The sequence below is a fragment of the Aquarana catesbeiana genome, linkage group LG04 (genome assembly GCF_042186555.1).
Source record: "Aquarana catesbeiana isolate 2022-GZ linkage group LG04, ASM4218655v1, whole genome shotgun sequence".
NCBI lineage: Eukaryota > Metazoa > Chordata > Amphibia > Anura > Ranidae > Aquarana > Aquarana catesbeiana.
Genome location: NC_133327.1, coordinates 568,651,543 through 568,672,488, shown reverse-complemented (window position 1 = coordinate 568,672,488; position 20,946 = coordinate 568,651,543). Strand labels below are relative to the sequence as shown.

General features: G+C 42.0%; 1 protein-coding gene across 2 annotated transcripts in view; it reads left to right on the top strand.

The window, feature by feature from the left end:
* Positions 1 to 20,946, top strand: part of ACOXL (acyl-CoA oxidase like) — a 513,410-nt gene that overhangs the window by 34,398 nt on the left and 458,066 nt on the right. The window lies entirely within an intron of this gene.

Here is a 20,946-nt window from a genome sequence, read left to right as displayed (position 1 = left end):
TTCATAGGTTCAGGTGCAAATTTTTACTTGAATTCGCACCTGAAGCGGATGTAAAATCGCACAGGACTCCTAAAAAATGAACTGCAGCTGTCCTGCACATGTGTGATCTGGCTCCATTGCAAGCCGGTCCGGATGCGGTTCAAAATGCATCTAAATTGGCAGATATGTGAACCGAGCCAAAAAAATTCTATCCAGCAGATCTCACGCCTGGGACTATTAGCCAGTTCACATGTGCAGAGTTTTTTGGCTTAAGAGCTGGTCGGCTGTTACCATGCAAAACGTTATTGGCAGGCTTCCCAATTATTTTTATTACAGGCACTTATATAGCACAATCAATTTTACAGAGCGCTTTACATATATATTATACATTCATATCCCTCCCCTCAAGGGGCTTACAATCTAAGGTCCCTAACTCACATACATACATACATACATACATACATACATGCACATACTAAAGCCAGTTTAGACAGAAACCAATTAACCCACCAGCAGGGCTTTGGAGTGTGGGAGGAAACACATGCAAGCACAGGGAGACTATGCAAACTCCAGGCAGGTAGTATCGTGATTGGGATTCGAACCAATGACCCTAGTGTTGCTAGACGGAAGTGCTAAACATTGTGCTGCTCGAAAATGGGGAATCCTTGCGTGCAACAGACTTGGACACATATATTCAGAAGTCTTTGCACAGTTCTGAAGCCTTAAAGGAGTTGTAAAGGCAGAAGGTTTTTTTATCTTAATGCATTCTATGCATTAAGATAAAAAATCTTCTGTGTGTAGTAGCACCCCCCCCCACACCACCCATTACCTACCCAAGCTCCTTCCGACTCCAGCAATGTCCATGATCCCCCTCAGCCATCCAGTACACTCCTCCTGATAGGCTGAGATGGAGCAGTGGCGCCATTGGCTCCCGCGGCTGTCAATCAAACTCAATCAGCCAATCAGAGGAGAGAGGGGGCAGAGCTAGGCTGGGGCTCCATGTCTGAATGGATACACGGAGCTCTGACTCGACTTGGGTGGCCCCTGTAGCAAGCTGCTGGCTGAGGGGCACTCAAAGGTGGGAGGGGCTAGGAGCAGCAAAGAGGGACCCGAGAAGAGGAGGATCCAGGCTGTTCTGTGCAAAACCAACTGCACAGAGGAGGTAAGTATGACATGTTTTTTATTTTTTTTAAATGAGCCTTTACAATCACTTTAACCTGTGCCCCAAAGCCAGCAAAGTCAAAATCGAAGTCCACCTTGCTATGGAGGGGTGCCCCTGCTCCTTTTGGTGGAGGGACAGTTACTGGCATTTTTGGAAGCATGGATCGAGGAAGTAACATACAATTGGGTCTGTGGCAAGGTCTCTCAGGGGCTACAATTTGGAGTTTCGAAAATTTCCTTCTCAATGCTTTATGCATTCAATTATTTCTACGAATCTGCAAAAAGATTGATGTTTTTTCAGGCGCTGGATCACCTTCCCTCACAAGGGGTGGTCTGGCTGGTCTCAGAGAGGTTACACAAACCTCTCTGGCTTAAGTTTTTCTTTGAAACTGTTTACTCTTTTTCCCGAGCCGAATGGCAGTTTTTGACCAATCCTGGACCTAAAAAAAAAACTAATCTCAGCAGGCTTTTTCATGTAAGGAGTTTTTGGATGGAGTCGGTGCAGACACTGGTTGACTTGGTGCAACTGGGAAACTTCCTGTCGTCGGTCGACACAAGACACCTATTTGCATGTTCTGATATTCCCTCCTCATCAGAGGTTTCTCAGCTTTGCTATAGAGAATCAGCATTTTCAGTTTGTGGCCTTGCATTTGGTCTGCCCACTGTCCCTCATGTGTTCACAAAGATTCTGGCCCCAATCTGAGTCTTTTAAGGGTCCAGCGGGTGCCTATTCAGGGGTATTTAGACGACCTGCTACTCGGAGAAAAGTCAGCTCTACAACTGCAGCAAAAAGTGGACCTCACAGTTCAGACTTTGGAAAGATTTTGCTGAGTCCTCAATCTTCAAAAATCGGTTTTACTACCAACTCAGAGATTTAATTATTTGGGCCTGATATGGCAAACGGTCCAGGCAAAAGTTTGTCTTACTCCAGAGCAATATGTGTCTCTCAGAATTCAGGTAGTTTTCCTGAGGGGGCTGAGGAATCCCCCAATCCTAGTGTGCATGAGGGTGTTGGGGAAGATGGTTGTTTCATTTGAGGCTGTCTCTTTTGCTCAATTTCATTCCAAGCCTCTGCAGCAGAATGTCCTGTCAGTGTGAGGTAGGAGATCTCAGTCCCTGGATTCTTGGATGCATCTGTGTGCTGGATTGGTGATTTCCTCTGAGTTCGGAAGCAGGGAAATCTTTTCTTCCCATTTTGTGGAAAATGGTAACTGGACCACAACCATAATGGGGGGCTTTACTTGCCAAGGGTGTTTTTTATATAGTTTATTTTTTTAGTCGTCAATTTCAGCTTTTTTTTCCCCAGCTAGGTAAGTGTTGACCTCCATAGCAGCAATTCAGCCCTTTGCAAGGTCACCCTGTTCAAATCAACAGTTTGGCTCATTTCCATCATTTGTACCTGTTGAGTGTCTATTTAAAATAATGGAACTTCTAGTGTTTTCCTGTACAGATTAATAAAGAGTCTGTTCTTATTTACATACACACATATATTTGTTCATTCTTTTAAAGAAATATTTCATGTACACTTACATGATGCAGATTGCTGTCACCCTACTTTGTTGAGAGACTCTTTAGAAAAGGTCAGAAGCACAGATGGTGGTTATACTATCTGCCACTATTCATGCTCCCCAGACTGCTTGATTAATCCTATTCTTCATTTGCACACTGATCGCAGGTCCTCAAAGGGTCATCTGCAAATATTTAAAAGCAGAAATGGTGCCTTTTTTTTGAGTAGGAGTTGACAAACATTTTGTCTTTACTTGGGGCTCCCTACATGCCACAGGTTTTACCGAGTCCTCAGATATTTAGATTTAATTGGCAAAATCTAGCAGCTAGAGGTGGAATCTTCAGCAGGAGTGTTCTCTGTACAGAAGTAGCACAGAGGCTGTCTACGATTAATTGAATGAATCTTGTTTGCTTCAGTGGATACCATGTGTAAGATGGATTTGAATGTTGCCTGTACACTATAAATCTTGGTGGCATGTTCAATTTTCAATGTCTGTATGGATCTTTAAATCACATACTGCCCCAACTGAGTTGGATAGATCCATAGCAAATGATCCTGCTTTTAGCAGCCCATAGATTATTAGATTTTCTTTCCTTCTACTGATGGGTGGAAAGAAATAAAATGGCTCGATTACCCCATCAGCACAGTCAGTGTTGATGGAGGAATGCCTCCTGTAGTGCTATTGTGTTCTGCGGGTGGGGGGTACGGGGAGCCTTCTCAGCCAGCAGAACACAATGATTACTGCTAGCAGCTATACCTGCCGGAAGTAATCGCATGTAAAAAAATCTGACAGACTGGGTGTACTGACTTGGGCACAGTCAGCCTGCCCATTCATGTATCAAATCTCAGCCCATTCTTGCTGAGCCAGCCGAATTTTGATCCATGTATGGGCAGCTTTAGTCATATTACACAGGGACATAAGTAACCTTGAACTGCATCTTGGTGAAGTTTGGCAGCAGAGTGGGCTAATCTTTCTCTTTTATCACTGAGAAGATAAAGATGAGATACAATATGTGGCATTACATGCTCCAGTGTCTTCTGTCCTTGATGAGACATCTGCCTGGTTATGGTAAACCTAAAGCTGGATATAGATATCAGTAAATGTTCTTGCACATTGTACTCCTGGCCAGTTAAATAGCAGCACTTTAGTTGCATGATTGCTCAAATTTAGGGTATTGAAGGAGGGAGGGAAAGCCATGCACCAATAGCAGAGAGCCAAGCAATGCAATACCAATCACACATATATATATATTTTTTAAATCAGAAATCTGTTTATTGAGTTTTTACAATAAACTAAAGTACATGAATAAAACATAGAAGAAGGAAAACAGGGTGTGGTACATTTGTCACCAGTCCACAATGAACACATAAGTGAATTGTATTCGACAAAGAGTTGGATATGAAAAATGAGCAGCGTAGGTCAGAATACATCAGAAAACCAATACCACTAGTAAAAAAAAAAAAAAAGAATATATTTGTTTTAAGGTAACTTAGCTTAGAAGAAAGGGAGAAGGGGTAAATGGGATTAATAAAAGGAAGGGGGTGGGGGGAGCGGAGGATGGGAAAAAGAAAAAGGGGTGCGGGAGGGAGGCGGGGAAGGATGGTAACATATTGGGGCCACCAGCATATCAGACAAGTAAGACTGAGTACTTATAGAAATTAGGATGGTTACATAGTAAACAGTAAGAAGCATAGAAATATCAACCCAAATAGAGAGCCAAGCACCTTTATATCTTTATACCCTAAGCATTAATCAAATTTGCTCAAATGTTATCAATTTTCAGATAGTTCCTACTAGCTTATGTGAGTGTATTAAGGGACAGAGTCCCATTAAGGGCTATTTTGCAGGTGCTAAGAGTAGGCGGGTTGGAAGATTTCCAATGCAAAAGAATTTCTCTTCTGGCATAGAATGCAGCATAAAAAACAACTTTGGTTTCCCCGCTGTATTAAAGGTTTAAACCATTTCCTTCCCGTTAGTCTGGAGCAAAGGACATTTCCAAAAAATATGGAAAAACGTGCCCACGTCCACTCTACATCTGTGGTATGTGGCCGCCACCATGGGGCAAATTGCAGACAACCTCTGCGGAGTATAGTATACTCAATGTAGGAACTTTATTTGTATAAAACTATCCTTAGCTGCAATCATGTTAGGCAAAAAATGTTAGCACTCATACCAGTCCTCTGTAGTCAATGATGGAATATCAGTAGACCATACACTGTAAAGTGAAGTCATATGTTGTATGTCTATAGATAGTAAAGTTCTATATAAAGAAGAAAGAAGTTTAGTCAGGTCATCCTTACTCAACAGTCGTTCAACAGGATCAGCCATCATTTTCAATTGTCTCGGAAATTGGGTGTGAACTGCATGTTGTAATTGCAGAAAACAAAAAAATTGGGTAACTTAAAAGTAAATTTAGATGCATCAAAACTCAGCAGCACACCCCATAGCATAACATAGTATATTTGAGCATCTTAATCCTGTGATTGGCCCAGAGTGGGGGTCCAGAATCATATGCAGGTGGAGAATTGGCTTTCAGAGTGGAGTCTGTGGAGAGGAGTTCTCAAGTTTAATTTATAGCCTAGCTTGCCTCCAAACTGTAAGAGTAGTGTGCATGGGAATTGTAACTGCTGGGTTAGAGCTGGACCTCTGAAAGGTATATTAATAGGCTCCATGTAAGAACCTAGAAGTACAGCTGGGCATACCATCACCATACAGTAACCAGCACTGCAGCCCAGTAGTATACCAAAAAATTGGAAAGCACCAGTCCACCCTCAGTGAGGGGCTGGTATAACATAGATTTTGCTAACCTCTTACCTGCCCAGATAAACAAAGTAATTATCAAGCTTTTGGCAAAAAAAACACAAAAACCTGGACAAAAAAAAAAAACATTTTAAGGAAGTTAACCCAACCTATTGGACTCAGAGGGAGAGAGCTCCACGCCGTGCACAAACGAGTAAACCATTCAAGCAGGGGGTCAAGATTATTGGTGATATACCTAGAGAGGCCATTCTGCACCTCAACACCCAAATACTTAAACCTAGAGACTTTTTTCAAGAGCAGAGAAGCAGGTTGCGAAACGTCCAAAGAGGGAATAATAGCCCCCAAAGGAACCGATTTATTGTAACATCCATACAGAAGGGTGTCATCTGCGTACATGGAGATCTTTTCTTCCCAGGGCCTGACAGATAATCTCCATATAGAAGCATATGGCAGAATTTGGAACACAAGGGGCTCTCCGAGGTAAGCACAATAACTCTAGCAGGAAGGGGCAGCCTTGCCTTGTGCCCCTGTGTAACCCAAACCGAAGAGACAGTATTTTATTTAATTTAAACAGTGTTTGCTAACCTGCTGCTTTGTTCCTCGAGGAAGCTCTATTGGAGCTGTTGTGCATTGCCCCATAGACAATTGTTGCCCAATTTAACCAAAAAGGGCTCCACCAGGAGACAGTCATTTAATGTCTATGGGCACCTTAGACTGAGTTGGGAAATCTTGTAGCTGAAATGTTGACTGCTTTACAAATTTCACTTTGTCTACTCATTCTGTGCAAATTATGGCAGTATCAATATGTGAACTCCACTACAAATCCATAGGCCAGCACTTGTAAAAATGTAAAAGCTGCTCTCACGGCAATACACACCTTCAAGCTGGATCTGTCCCATGCAAAATGTCTGATTTGAGCAAAGCTCATTGTCATTCAACATTTTTCCCTAAACCTGGGCCATCATAAACACACCCCATGGGGGGGTGCACATCATCACGTCAGCCTGGGCTCAGAGTACTATTGCGCTAAATAGGGTTCACACACTGCCAAAAAAGAAGAGAAGACGAGGAAGGGCCCATTTGGTAAAGCCACAGAAAAGGTTTTATTAAAAAAACATTGTCGGGGGGGGGGGGGCGCGCGCTATCAGATGGAGTTCTGCCGATACAAAGCATTTTCGCGAGTAGCAGTACTCACAAAAATGCTCTTATACCGGAAGGGACATCACCTTGGGGGCGGAAAGTGACACCCTCCACCCGCATGTCCCAGGCAGCTGCGGTGGCTGGGCTGCTCCTCCCTGCTGCCAGCTGGCTACCCGTTTAATTCACTGCATTGCCTTCAGGGCCAGGGGGCGGAGACTAGGTCAGCTGACCATGGGAGGAGGAGCTGGAGAGGAGACCCTATCACCGCATGTATATGGATAGGTGTCCCGAGGCATCTTTAATCTGACATCCGGCAGCTCCGGCAACCCAGCTCACCTGGCTTTCTGGACCTACACTACATGATGTGCCTGTTTTTTAACTATTAATTTGTGAGTAGCCCTCTATTGGGGTAATTAAAGCATTTAGTTCTGCTGCACTAAGGCCTTGTGTACACTTCTGCTGGTAAACAGATGTTTAGGAGCAGTTGGGCTTTTTTTTTTTTAAGCTGCCCCTGAACTCTCCTCTGTTATCTTATCAGTACATGTACACAGAGTCCTTTATAGTCATCTCTAGGCAGTTGATTTTAGAAGTGTGTGTATATATGTATATATATATATGTGTATGTATGTATGTGTGTGTGTGTGTGTGTGTGTGTGTGTGTGTGTGTATATATATATATATATATATATATATATATATATATATATATATATATATATATATATATATATATATATATATATATATATATATATATATATGTGTGTGTGTGTGTGTGTGTGTGTGTGTGTGTGTGTGTGTATATATATATATATATATATATATATATATATATATATATATATATAATTTATTTACTTTTTTTTTTTTTTTTTTAGACGCAAACACGGCTAAACTGTCATTTTTAGCCATCGGTTTCTAGCTGTCAAGTTAAATCATTCAGGAGAGGTTAAACAATATCCCGTGTACATGAAGCCTTATGCTCGTACACACGGTCGGAATTTCCGACAACAAATGTTCGATGGGAGCTTGTTGGAAATTCCGACCGTATGTAGGCTCCATCAGACATTTTCCGTCGCAATTTCCGACAAACAAAATTTGAGATCTGTATCTCAAATTTTCCGACAACAAAATCCGTTGTCGGAAATTCCGATTGTGTGTACAAATTCCATGCATGCTCGGAATCAAGCAGAAGAGCCGCTCTGGCTATTGAACTTCATTTTCCTCGGTTTGTCGTATGTGTTGTACGTCACCACGTTCTTGACGTTTGGAATTTTCGACATTTGACCATGTGTATGCAAGACAAGTTTAAGCCAACATCCGTCGGAAAAAAAAAAAGGATTTTGTTGTAGGAATGTGCGATCGTGTGTACGCGGCATTAGAGGCGCTTCTCTCTTTTTGTTTTTGTCCTTCATGTATTTAGTCTGCTACAGCGCTAAAGCTTGCTCTAGTGTTGGATCTGCTTGGACTTATTATGAGCTCACATATTATATTTCATAAACATTGTTCATAGCAGATTAGATATAGTGACCAAACCATTGTGCCTATAACCGCTTTCCCTTTTTACTTGACTGCATTGGAGGCCAGAGGAGAGGTTTGGAATCGAATAGACCCCAGATCTCTCCATAAAGAGGACCTGTCACGGCCCATGCTATTACACGGGATGTTGTTCATCCCTTGTAATAACAATAAGGTTGATCAAAAAAAAAAGTTAAAGTTTTATAGTGTTAAAAAAAATACATAAAAATAAACAATAGGTATAGGTAATTGGTGTCGGCGAGTACTTGAGTCTATCAGTGCATCCCTAGCTTTAAGGATAGTGTACTGTACATCACTATTTTCTAGTGGATACGTTTTAATTTCTCTTGGCTCCCTGACCATAACCTGACTTCCAGTTCTTATTTATATAATGATATCACTTGCCAGCAGATGAACTGGTTTAGACAGTTTGTCTTTCTTGCTAATGGCACAAACAACACGCCTCCATGTGTCTTACTTAGCATACAAACCAGTTCCTAGAAGGGAAGAATTGGCGCAGATGTTTGCTGCTGCATTCCAGCTTACTCCTATATCTGTGGATTTCGCATACAATTCTAACACTTTTTAAGGAATTTCTGTATTCTTTTATCCAAACAACTTTTTCTTTTTTTAATGTGGCTTAGAGCTGGGCAATTTTCTACAAAAAAAAAAAACTCGATAATCGAATCGAGTTTTTTTTTTTTTTTTTTTTTTTTTTTTTTTGATGGACACCACGCCGGTCCTGAGGAGCTGCGGGCAGGAGTTTTTAGGCAAGGCCGCGGCTTCGGCCTAGTCCACGGAAGCCGCAGCCTCGCCTAAAAACTCCTGCCCACAGCTCCTCAGGAACGGCGCGGTGTCAGCGCTGGTCCTAGTGGAAAAAAAAAAATCTAAAAAATTGATATGCTGAAAATTTGAATCGATTTGACCTCAACTCAATTCAAGATTCAAATTGATTTTTTTCCCCAGCCCTAATGTGGCTCTTCAAAACAGATGACTTTTGGAGCTTATCTCTAGTTAGAATCAGAAATAGTATATCATATGGTAAGATTTCTTTAACCAGTGCTTCATATCTTTGCAGGAGCCCTTGCCCTTGTTTACTTGGCTGTATGTTAAAGTGTATCTATGGACAAAATGGAAAAATCATATATTAATTTCCACATTGCATTTCAATTATTTTTAGTCTACTTTAATTAACCACTTGTGGACCTGTAAGTCACCGCCTGCTTCCGGGTTTAGGGCGTGCACATACCCCCCTCTACTATACCCGCTGTGATTGTACACAGCAGGAGTTGGTCAGCAAGTCCCGGCTGGGACCTGCTGATCGGCTGTGTCCAATCACAGCCCAGAGCCCTGTGTTGACAGTCATTACAGGGCTCTGTACAGAGGGAACAATCTCTCTATTTCTTATGCTAAAGCAGTGATAAGAAACAAAGACATTTAGTAAAGGCAGCAAATATTACACACACTTCATAGTGTTAGGCATACATTTAACCCCTTGATCGCCCTAAATGTTAACCCCTTCCCAGCCAGTGTCATTACAGTGACAATGTATATTTTTAGCACTGATCGCTGTATCAGTGTCACTGGTGATGTCAGTGGCAATTAGTCAGCTTTGTCCCAGCATCAGTTATGCCCCGTACACACGAGCGGATTTTCCATCGGAAAAAACTTGGATGGTTTTTCCGACGGAATTCCGCTCAAGCTTGCCTTGCATACACACGGACACACAAAAGTTCTCTGAGGTTTCGACCGTCAAGAACGCGGTGACGTGCAACACTACGACGAGTCGAGAAAATGAAGTTCAATGCTTCCGAGCATGCGTCGAATTGTTTCCGAGCATGCGTAGGAATTTTGCGCGTCAGACTTTGTACAGACGATCGCATTTTCGGATAGGAATTTTTCCCGACCGAAAAATAGAGAACCTGCCCTCAATCTTTTGCTGGCTGGAATTCCGCCAGCAAAAGACGGATGGAGCATGCACACGGTCGCATTTTCCGACAAAAAGCTCTCATCTGAGTTTTGCTGGGGGAATTTCTGATCGTGTGTACGCGGCATTAGTGTCAGATTTCCCGCCACAATTTCATTATAAGTTGCTAATGACCGCCATTACTAGCATAATAGAAAAAAAAATCCAGTATATATACCATAGTTTGTAGACACTATAACTTTCACACAGACCAAGCAATATACACTGGGATTTTTTTTCTTTTCCAATAATGTTTATTAGTATTATCAGAAATAACAAAAATTTACAATAAGTACAACATCCATTTCTTGGTCATTCGTGACATATAGTAATGGCTGCAGATACGTGTCAGCAAATAAACAGCCTATAAGTAACTTCCTATTATTTGGTCAGGTAACAGGGCTGTAATCGGCATAGAACCTAAACACACTGGAAACAGCAATAACATAATAATCAGGAAAACAATACTATGTAGATTCAAGATGTATTATGTAGTGAAAGAAGTTGTAAACCCTCGCCATTTTTCACCTTATTGCATTCTATTCATTGAGGTGAAAAACCTATTGTAGTGCAGCAGACCCCCAGCTCCCCTGTTTTACTCACCTGAGCCCGTTCGCTCCCATGCTGTAGACGCGCACACCCTCTCTGGCCTGTGTCTCTGCTCTTGATTGGATAGATTGATAGCAGCGCAGCCATTGGCTTCCGCCAATGTTTTGGATACAGCATTGCATGACTGCGCAATTGCTAGTTAAAGTAGCGCAGTGATGAATAGCAAAAAATGGCCTGGTCATGAAGGGGGTAAAGCGTTCCAGAGCTGAAGAGGTTAATAACGATATTAAAGTTTGTAAATGTACTTTGCATATGCCCGCACATTTACTTGAATTCTGTTACACGTATTCTCTATGTCCTGTGGGTATGCACTGCTGTGTCACAGAATTTACAGAGCCTGCCTTCTGATCTACAGAGTTGCTGAGAGGAGGCATTTCAGAGTCAGTACAGGAATTACTGCTTGCAGACAGCATGGTACCATGGGATATGTAGTCCTTAAAAATTGAAAGTAAACAGCAGAGGAGAAGCTGCAAAGAATACAGGGAATCCAGGAAGTTGTGGAAAGAGTTGGCCAGCAGACAGGCAGCGCTCACAACAAAAGGGCAGATTTTTCAACTAAACGTATAATGGGTTGTCAAAATAGACTTTTGTTTGTATTACTATTACAGTGTGGATGTTATAAAATGAAAGTGTATGCTGTGACTATAGATTTCATTTAGGCTTGGTTCTCATATATGCAAATTGCATATGCTTTGAACCGCATCCAATTTGCATGAGATGTAAACTGTCAGCCTTCTCTACGAAGCCGGTTCTTATATCTGCGATCAGGCCGTAGGCCATATTTTCTGTGTGTTTTTCAGTCCGGCTCAGGTGCGATTTCAAGTAAAAATTCGCACCTGAATCGCACCTGAACAAAACTGCCCTGGACTCCTTTTAAAAAAACGCAGCGAAACCGCAGCTGGACTTATGTGAACCAAACCTTAAAGCCCAAGTCTAGGCTCCTCTCTTCTCTTTTGCCCCTGCTGTATTTTTTTTACAAACCTTTTTCAAATGTATTTATAAGTTGGTCCAAGCCTTCTCCACACTTTATTTTTCTTCCCGTAATTCTGGTACAGATTAAGCACTTGCCACCCGCCCACTGTCAAATGACGGCGGGGCGGTGCTGCTCTCGTTCTGGGTGGGCGCCATATGACGGTTTCCCATAATGACCGCTCTCATGCGCCCGCGGGTGCACACAGTGCGGCCATCGTGGCTGCGCCATGTTGCTAGGACATGGCGCAACCCCGATCTCTGTAAAGAGCAGCAGCCGTGGCTCTTTAACCATGTGATCGGCTGTGTCCAATCACAGCCAGTCACATGTAAACACGGAGATGCCGGTAATCGGTACTCCTCGCCTCACACTGACAGAGTGTGAGGAGAGCCTATCAGCGGCATCTACACGCAAAGGACATGTAGGTATATATGATCATCAGTGCCCTGATTACAATTAAGTGCCCACAAGTGCCAGCAATCAGTGACCATTAGTGATGTCAGTCAGTGCTGGCTATCAATGCCACCCATCAATGCCCACCAGTGCCACCTATCTGCCCACCAGTGCCACTCATCAGTGCCACCTCATCAGTGCCCATTGGTGCAGCCTATCAGTGCCCATCAGTGAAGGAGAAAAATTACTTATTTACAAAATGTACTGACAGAAACTAAGAAAAACTTTTTTTTTTCAAAATTTTCGGTCTTTTTATTTTTTCTTAAAAAACCCCCAAAAAACAAAAACCCAGAAGCGATTAAATACCACCAAAAGAAAGCTCTATTTGTGTGAAGAAAATTAGCTGAAAAATGGCCTGGGCAGGAAGGGGGTGTAAGTGCCCAGTATTGAGGTGGTTAATCTTAGTTTCATACGTCCAAAGAATGCTTTTCTAGAACTGGTCTGGCTTTTTCAGTTTTTTGGCAACGTGTAATCTGGCTTTTCCATATTCTTTAGGCTTATGAATGGTTTGCACCTTTTGGTGAACCCTCTGTATTTGCTCTCGTAAAGTCTTCTCTTGATTGTAGATTTTGGCAATGATACGCCCACCTTCTGGAGAATGTCTTTCACTTGTTTGGATGTTGTGAATGGGCTTTTCTTTACCATAGAGAGGATCCTGTGATCATCCACCACTGTTGTCTTCCGTGGATGTCCAGGTCTTTTTATGTTGCTGAGCTCACCAGTGCGTCGTTCTTCCCTCAGAATGTACCAAACAGTTGATTTGGCCACTCCTAATGTCGCTGCTATCTCTCTGATGGTTTTGTTAAGTTTTTAAAGCCTTAGAATGGCCCTTTTCACTTTCAAGGTCCACTCCTTTGAACGCATGATGTAAGTTCACAGCAATAGATTCCAAATGCAAATGTCACACTTAGAATCAATGCCAGACCTTTTTACCTGCTTAAAGGTTGTAAAGGTTCGTGTTCATTTACCTTAATGCATCCTATGCATTAAGATGAAAAAACACCTGGTAATGATGGCCCCCCATTTACTTACTGAGCCAGTTCACCTGCTGTGCGCTCCCCCCGCCGTCCTCTTCTCCACGGAGTCTGGCCGTTGATTGGATAGATAGGATAGATTGATAGCAGCGCAGCCATTGGCTCGTGCTTCTGTCAGTCATATCCAATGACGCGGCCCACCGGGGGGGGCGGGACCGAGTCATACACGCTGTGTCTATGGACGCAGCGTGTATGACAGGCAGTGCGCCCACAAGCTAACCCCCTCGGATAGAGCTTCCCAGAGATAGGTTAGCTATTGTGGGGAGGAGCCAAGACAGCCGCTAAGGGACCCCAGAACAGGAAGAACGAACTGCACAGTGGAGGTAAGTATTACATGTTTGTTTTGGGGGGGGGGGGGGGGGTGGCTCTTCTTAAGATCTGTCATTTCTAAACCCTTCCTCCGATTTGGATGTGCATACCCTCAAATTAAAACCTGAGAGTGTGCACTTTCAGCCCATATCCATTATATAGCTATAGTTTAAATATGTTTTTGTAAATACCTGAAAAAGCTAAAATTGTGCCTGTGTCCAAATATATATGGACCTAACTGTAAGTGAGCTGTGGGTCTGTGTGATCAGCCTGTACATATAGAGAGCACTGGCAGATAGATTACTTAGAGCTGCAGCTCTGAGTGATCTTTTCCAATTATGAATGAATAAGCAGCACTAATTGTACATTTATAACAGTTACATATCACTCAGTTTAGAGAGGGGACAGGGCTCTGTCTGGCTCCCACAGGAACACCCATAATTTGGGCTTCCAAAGGGGTGGCACTACAGCCAGCATATTTGGGTGCATTTAGGGTACAAGGAGAACACCAATCAGAACCATTTGTCTTGGGGAATAAATATTTTAGAATTTTTATTGAGATTATGTAGAATGTAAAAGAAAATATGTTTCTATTTGGTTACGCATTTTTAAATATGTTTAGACTGGTGATTTTGTTGAATGTTTAAGTCCCCTTTCACATGAGGCGGACTCCGTTTCTACGGAGCCCGCCTCGGTCCGCCGGCTCAGCGGGAGATTAGTCCATTGATCTCCGCTGAGCCGGCGGATGACAGGTCCCTCTCTGCTCACTGAGCGGGGAGGGGCTTGTCAGGCGCCGCTGCCGCTTATGGAGGGATCGGATGAAAACGGACAGCATGTCTGTTTTCGTCAGATCACACCCGATCCACCAGCGATGGACCTGGATGTAGGGCCATCCGTCTGCTTTTAGCGGATCGGACGGGATCCGACGCTCCATAGACTAACATGGAGCGCCCGTTCAGGTCCGCCGTCAAAACTGACAGGCGGACCTGAACGTTCCGATCGTGTGAAAGGGGCCTTATGTGAATTTTTAGTGAAAATGTGTTGCTTTGTATTTTAAAAATTCTAAAAAGTAAAGCTAAAAACTTTCTGGTTGATTTATTATTTATTATTATTATAATACAGGATTTATATAGCGGCAACAGTTTGAGCAGAGCTATATAATATAAAGGGAGATAGTACAATTACAATATATTCCAGCACAGAAGGAGTAAGGGGACCCTGCACAAGGAGCTTACAATCTAATAAAAAGACCTTTTTGTTATGTGCTCTGCTTCATTAAATTTTATATATTGGCCTCTTGCACCACCTTGTGGCTGTACTTGGTTTTGCAAATAAACAGATTATTGTTGATAGCAAGGGTAAACAGCTGAGAAATTTGGAGGGTACCATTGCTGACCTCTAAAAATGCTAGTTGTCTGGCTGCCATTGGTTTTAGTTTATTCGGAGTCACAACCCTGGAACAAAAATGAAGATCAGGACGACTTTGCTCTGATTTCATTGGTTCCATGTTTGTTCCAGGTCTATGGCTGTGAAAATACTAAACTCTGCAAGCAGCTAGTGTTTTCTTCACAAAGGTCAAAAATGGAAAGTTCCATATCTCTCACAGTATGTTCCCTTTAAAGTGACCCTTTTACAAAAGATTTTTTATTAAACCTCTGATGCCTGTAAAAGAAGTCCTGGTGTACCATTCAGATTTCTTTGTCACGAAAAGTCTTAGGGAAATTGGACGTCTAAGCAGCCTAATAAAAATGTGATAAAAGATGATCTGCTGTTGGCAGTACTAAGTGCTGCTTCCTGGATACTGGTGTAGACCATTGTTTTGGGGAGGCATGAAGAAATGCAGCTGGAACATGAAGGGAAGACGTCTAATGTCTCTGGAGTCTGCAGAAGGGCAGGGTCATACCAGTATGTCTGGAAGGTTAGACTTATAGCCGTGACTGGAAGCCCTTTTGGGCACACGTGCATATTATGGCTTGTTTGCCTTATGCTGCCAAATGCCCGTCTGTGAGCATGTGCATTTGGGTTTGCATGCACTCTTTGTGGCATGTTCACCAGCAAGTGTGCAAGCCCAGAGCGGTTGTTGCTGCCAAGCAGCCTATTTAAAGCTCATCAGTGACAGGAAAAGTTGCTAAATGGTTTCCAGCTGTCCCAGTGACCTGACTGTTGTGTCTGATGTCCTATGTAAGATCCAGCTTGTCTTCTGTCCTCTTTTGGACACATCCTTTCCATTACTGACCCTGGCTAAAACTTCTACCTTCTTTTATCAGCGCTGATTTGGTACCTTTGCTGACCATTTGATCCTAGCTTCAGTTTAAGCTTTTTCCCTCTTGTCATTTCTTGTTGAATCGGTACCTCTGCTGCTTGGCTATTGCTGACCAGTGCTTGTCCTCAACAATGACCCATCTCCTCCTTCTACGTGTTTTGCATCCACATTTGTGGTTTATATTTCAGCAAAGATTTGGTTTGCTTGACACCATTCCTGTAAGCCCATGTCCATCTTATCATCAGATCATCTGCTACTTCTGGTTCTGTTATTGCCACCTGTGCCACTTCTTGGCCTCTAGCCCTGTAACCATCTCCAGGAGTTGGACAGGAGGTGCAAGGGAAGCCTCCTTGTCATTTTGGTCTCCACCAGGTACGTGATACAACGCTGTACCCTAAGAAATTGCTCCAGACAATCAATATTCAACTCCGGTGACTCCTACTCAAGAATGCAGGTGGCTAAGGAGCCCCTCCATTGGCTCTGTGGTATATACTGGAAAGGGAGAAACACTGGTGCACACCAACCAGGCCCGAAAGGTGAATCAACAACATGGTTTCAGCCTCCATGATTAATTATTGTGGGAGGGGTAAAATACATCAAGGTCGTGGCCTGGGTTGAGTCAGGCTGAAGCCGCTTTGCTGACTTACCTTCGGGGAGGATTGGTGTGCCTCGGTGTTTCTCCCTTTCCAGCAGCTATGCTTTTTATGTGATGTCTCTTATACTTTATTCACAGTTAATTATCCAATCAAATTAACCCTTTCCTGGCCAGAGGTCATTGATACCTAGGCTCCCAGTCCAATGTAGTACCATCAGTATGTGTTGGACTGACTTGACTATAACTGTGTGACTAATTTGTCAGCCTTATTAAAGAGGAACTACACTGCATGTAAGCACCACAAACTAAAAAAGGCTATTTAGTTGATTTTTTTATCAAAGCAAACTCCCCCATCCATCCATATCTCCATGTCTTATTTAGCTGAGAAATCACTTTAAAAAACGCTTTCCCAGCATTTCTGGCCAAGGCTATCTTGAATAAGGACAGGTGATAAATGTAGCATTTACTTCCTAAAATCCCTCTGCCCTTAGCTCAGGCATGCATGCAGAAGGGTGTGCTTAGCTCAGAAAACGCCACCTCCCCTACTAAAGACACTTGGGATGTTTGACATCATTTGCCTAAGCAAGAAAACCAGAAAATAGCTGAAAAAAATTAAAAATGCCAATGTCTAAAACAAGTAAATATGGTATACTCCCCTATCTATTTACTAATGCTAGCAGCACAAGGATTAAAAATAGTCAATGTTGATTGAGAGAGCGAAGATTTGCTTTAATTGTTAGAACAGTGTTTAAAAAAAAAAAAAAAAAAAAACAACCCTGATCAGTTTGAAGTTATAAGCTGACAAACTGACACTTTAAAAAAAAATGTTTGAATCAGGGTGGATTTGATTTAAATCAAGTCAATTTAAATCATTAATTAAATCACTACTAAAAAGGCTTTATTTAAATCAACTCGATTTACATCATAATTTCTAAAGAGCAACTGTCATCTCTGTCCCACAGCGGCTCCTCCTCTGACTCACTGTTGACTCACAAACAGTCCCATTCTCTTTAACCACTTCAGCCCCGGAATGATTTACCCTCTTCCTGACCAGGCCATTTTTTGCGATACGGCACTGCGTCTTTTTAACTGACAATTGCGTGGTGGTCCAACATTGTACCCAAACAAAATGTATGTCCTTTTTTTTTTGGCCACAAATAGAGCTTTCTTTTGGTGGTATTTGATCACCCTCTGCGGTTTTTACTTTTTGCGCTATTAACAAAAGAAGAGCAACATTTTTGAAAAAAACACTTTTTTTACTTTTTTGCTATAATAAACATCCCAAATTAAAAAAAAACAAAAAACAAAAACAAATTTCTTCATCAGTTTAGGCCGATATATATCCTTCTACATATTTTTGGTGAAAAATTGCAATAAGCGTATATTGATTGGTCTGTGCAAAAGTTATAGCGTCTACAGAATAGGGGATAGATTTATGGCATGTTTATTTATTTTTTTTTACTAGTAATGGTGGCGATCTGCGATTTTTATCGGGACTGCGACATTGCGGCAAACAGATCGGACACTTTTGATACATTTTTTGGACCATTGACATTTATACATCGATCAGTGCTATAAAAATGCACTGATTACTGGCAGGGAAGGGGTTAACACTAGGGCCATCAAGGGGTTAAATGTGTTCTCTATGTGTGTTCTAACTGTGGGGGGAGGGGACTGACTTCGGTATGAGACAGATTGGTGTTCCTATATACTAGGAACACACAATCTGTCTCCTTACCTCCTCGCTCTGTCAGGAGCGATCGCAGGTGCATCAGCTCCTTAGGGATGCGGCGGGAACACGCGCGCGTCCCCTATACTTCTTAAAGTGCCCGTCGTACAGCTACAGCGACTTGCGCAGGAGTGCCATTCTGCCACCTTCAATTGACGACAGGCAGTCGGCAAGCGGTTAATGGGACGGCTGGTGATGCGGCAGTGACACAACAAGGTGAGGGATGTGGCGGCAGCAGGTGAGTGGATGCCCGCTAACAGGCACTTCCACGATGTATCTGAAATGAGAAGTGCTCTTTAACCGATTGCCGACCAGCCACCGTCATTATACAGCGGCAGGTCGGCATGATCCCGCAAACCGTCATAGCTATACATTGGCTTGCGGGATTGGGATAGCAGCGCGCGCCTGCTGCACAGCGGGGGTGCCGATGCTCGTGGCCGACGTTAGCGATGACCGCCGGCCACAAGCGAGCGCGGGGGACAGGACACGAAAGTGTTTGTGTAAACACACAAATCCGTGTTTTGTTCTGAGAGGAATGACAGATTGTGTGTTCCTGTTAGCTAGGAACCAGGATCCGTCTCTTCCTCCAGTCAGTCCACTCCCCCTTCAGTTAGAATCACCTCCCAGGGAACACCGTTAACCCCATGATCGCGCCCTAGTGTCAACCCCTTCACTGCCATTGACATTTTTACAGTAATCAATGCATTTTTATAGCACTGATCACTGTATAAATGCCAATGGTCCCAAAAATGTGTCATAATTGTCCTATGTGTCTGCCATAATGTCGCAGTCATGATAAAAATCGCAGATCGCCGCCATTACTAGTAAAAAAAAAAAAAAAAAATAATAATAATAAAAATGCTATAAATCTATCCCCTATTTTGTAGATGCTATAACTTTTGCGCAAACCAATCAATATATGCTTATTGCGATTTTTTTTTTTTTTTTTCTAAAAATGTATGGAAGAATACATATCGGCCTAAACTGAGAAAAAATTAGCTTTTTTTTTTTTTAAAAAAAGGGGATATTTATTACAGCAAAAAGTACAAAATATTGTTTTTTTTTTTCAAAATTGTCGCTCTTTTTTTGTTTATAGCGCAAAAATAAAAACCGCAGAGGCGATCAAATACCACCAAAAGAAAGCTCTATTTATGGGAAAAAAAGGGCGTCAATTTTGTTTGGGTGCAACGTCGCACAACCGCGCAATTGTCAGTTAAAACAACGCAGTGCCGAATTACAAAAAATGGCCTGGTCATTCTGCAGCCAAATCTTCCGGGGCTGAAGCGGTTAAATGCAAGGACTAAAAAGCATGAGGGTAGGTGCTGCACTAACCAGGTGGAGTAAGAAACAATTACTACAGGTGGCAGTATGAGGTAAATGTTGTAGTAAAAATGAAAGCTATCACATATATGAAAGACAATGAAAGAATAAAGTATTAATAGAGGTAGGTCTCAAGCACAATATCTACTAAGACCATGCAGGAGAAATCTTGTGCAAAATCATAAACAGCCACGTATTAAATCAAATACTACTGTGCAAACCTGGACGTGAATATAAATATGTGCAAAAAACAGCAAAACTATATATGCAGAAGCCAAAAAAAAAGTGATAGGTGAGCACAGCCAAACCCCACATGGAAAAGGAATCAGAGTAGAGAAGCACTGCAGCAAGGAGGTATCAAGGCAGAGAAAGCACCCACTCCTCCGGTCCAGGGACCCCAAGGAGAGATTTACTACAACATTTACCTCATACTGCCACCTGTAGTAATTGTTTCTTACTCCACCTGGTTAGCGCAGCACCTACCCTCATGCTTTTTTGTCTATTTATGGGCTTTGTTTGACCCCATTCGGTGCTTGTAGCTGTCCCTGTGTGCATCTCTCTTCCACGGTAGCGCAGGAATAACCAACATTATAAATGTAAGGACTCATTCTTGCTGGTAGTTAGAATCTTTAATATTTGCAAACAAAATGAAGGTTTCATATTTAGAATAATAAGCTGTCAGGTTAGTAAAACAACGATATCAGAACCGATTCAATCATATAGTTTGTAGTGTACATTACATAGATTTGCAAAATGCAAAATGGGATAAATGAATATTCCTGAACTTTGTTTTATCTCTTGGTTACTGTGAAATTGTGTGAATGCATCAATGCAGTGCATGTTATCTCAGCTTGCAGAGCTTGGATTCATTGAATGAGTTTACCAAAAATGTAAATATTGCAGAATATACAGCCTCATGATACATAACTAAGCTCCATTTCAGGCTGAATAAACTAAATTATTAATGTATCTTAAATAGAAAACTGTCTTTAGATTTTTACAGCAAAAGCATTTTATTAAAATAGATTTGATAAAAAACAAATCAGATTTAAATTTAAAAAAATCTGATTATTTTTTAGATTTTTAAAAAAAAAAATCATTGATTTTTATCCACTGTGGTTTGAATTAATTTTTATTACTGTAATTGTATCCAACAGTTACAATATCAAATAAAATCTGTCACTAGAATACGTTTCAAATAGAAAGTGGTAACTACTGTATAAAGAGGAGAATAGCCGTGAATCCGCCGTGATGCTGAGGAGGAGACACAGGCGAAGCCGCCGCCACTGATAACAAGCATGCTTTACTGCTTATACAGACCATTTTACTGTTGTGGGTTTAGTGACACTTTACACCTCGGTTTATGCCATGCCTATGTCTGGGTGTGATGCAATATTTCCTATTTAAAGTAGGCCATATTAAGGGAAATTCCTTACACAGGTATATTACAGATAAATGGGACCATATAATGAGCAATCATGTATGAGTGTGTTTCTATGAATAGCTGCGGTCTTTACATCCTTTGAGGCAAGAAATGACCTTTAAATAATAATTTTGTAAAAATGATACTCTGGTTGCAGGGGATGTCTGTAATTTGAATTACAGGAAATAAGATTTCTAGGGAACCTTTGT